Here is a 2064-nt window from a genome sequence, read left to right as displayed (position 1 = left end):
GCGAGTCGCATGGTGTGAGATTGCTGGTCAGGTCCTATAAAAAGCCAGTTTTCTGACGAGTTTGATAATCCTTTTTCTCTTCCTCTTCATAAGTAATATATATTTATATTTATAATTTATATTTTAATTTTAATTATAATTCTAATAATAAGGGTATGTTAGCGAATGTTGTAAGGGTGTAAGTCGAAATTCTGTCCGTGTAACGCTACGCTATTTTTAATCATTGTAAGTTATGTTCAACCTTTTTATATTAATGTCTCGTAGCTAAGTTATTATTATGCTTATTTAAAACGAAGTAATCATGATGTTGGGCTAATTACTAAAATTGGGTAATTGGGCTTTGTACCATAATTGGGGTTTGGATAAAAGAACGACACTTGTGGAAATTAGACTATGGGCTATTAATGGGCTTTATATTTGTTTAACTAAATGAAAGTTTGTTAATGTTAATATAAAGATTTACAATTGGGCGTCCCTATAAATTACCATATACACTCGATCGGACACGATGGGCGGGGTATTTATTTGTACGAATAATCGTTCATTTAACCGGACACGGGAATGGATTAATAGCCACTAGAATAATTAAAACAGGGGTGAAATTACATTCAAGGGTAATTGGTGTAATTGTTAACAAAGTAGTAAAACCTTGGTTTACACGCAGTCGATAACCTGGTGTATTCATTAAACAAAGTATTAAAACCTTGTTACAATTCGAATCCCCAATTAGTTGGAATATTTAACTTCGGGTATAATAATAATTTGACAAGGACACTTGCAATTTATATTTATGACTGATGGACTGTTATGGACAAAAACCAGACGGACATATTGAATAATCCAGGACAAAGGACAATTAACCCATGGGCATAAAACTAAAATCAACACGTCAAACATCATGATTACGGAAGTTTAAATAAGCATAATTCTTTTATTTCATATTTTATTTCCTTTATTTTATATTTAATTGCACTTCTAATTATCGCACTTTTATTGTTATTTAATCGCACTTTTAATTATCGTACTTTTAATTATCGCAATTTAATTTTATCACATTTTTATTATTCGCAATTTCATTATCGTTATTTACTTTATGCTTTAATTTAAAGTCTTGTATTTATTTTATATTAGGTTTTAACTGCGACTAAAGTTTTAAAATCGACAAACCGGTCATTAAACGGTAAAAACCCCCCTTTATAATAATAATATTACCTATATATATATTTGTATTTTTATAAAAATAAACTAATATAGCGTTGAGCTTTGTTTAAAGATTTCCCTGTGGAACGAACCGGACTTACTAAAAACTACACTACTGTACGATTAGGTACACTGCCTATAAGTGTTGTAGCAAGGTTTAAGTATATCCATTCTATAAATAAATAAATATCTTGTGTAAAATTGTATCGTATTTAATAGTATTTTCTCCTAAAAATTAATAGTATTTTATACCCCTCTGCTTTCACATCAAGTATTTTTGGCGCCGCTGCCGGGGAATGCTCGCCGAAGCAAAACGCCATATTTTTAATTTTTAAGTTATAATTAGTTTTTGTAAAATTTATATTTTTGTTTAAAAATTAAAAAACATATATAAAAAAAAAAAGCTTTTAAAATCGAAAAAAAAAAAAAAAGTATTTTAAGTATATTTTTAAGTTTTTCTTTTATTTTTACAAAATTATAAAGTATTTTAAGTTTATTTTTAAGTTTTTATTCTAATATATTTTATTTAAATTTAAAACAGAAAATAAAAGAAATTAAATATAAAATAATACGTGACCCGTCATTTGAACCAGTCCAGTTGAACTGGTCCAGTTCAGTCATGCGACTCGCATGACCCCCCCCCCCCCTAAAACCATGCGACTCGCATGAAGGGTCTGACAGGGCCACATCCAACCCTAATTTCGCATTAATTACGGGGTATATTATATTATTATTAACTAAACCCTAATACTATTATTATTATTATAATTAAGTTTAATTTATTTAGTTATTTTTACTTTTATTTACTTTTATTATTTATTTACTTAATACTTTTATTATAAAATATAAAAATAATATTTTTAT

This window comes from Rutidosis leptorrhynchoides, chromosome 9 (assembly GCF_046630445.1).
Source record: "Rutidosis leptorrhynchoides isolate AG116_Rl617_1_P2 chromosome 9, CSIRO_AGI_Rlap_v1, whole genome shotgun sequence".
Lineage (NCBI taxonomy): Eukaryota > Viridiplantae > Streptophyta > Magnoliopsida > Asterales > Asteraceae > Rutidosis > Rutidosis leptorrhynchoides.
The sequence above is the reverse complement of the archived record's forward strand: the minus strand, read 5'-3'. Positions refer to the sequence as shown.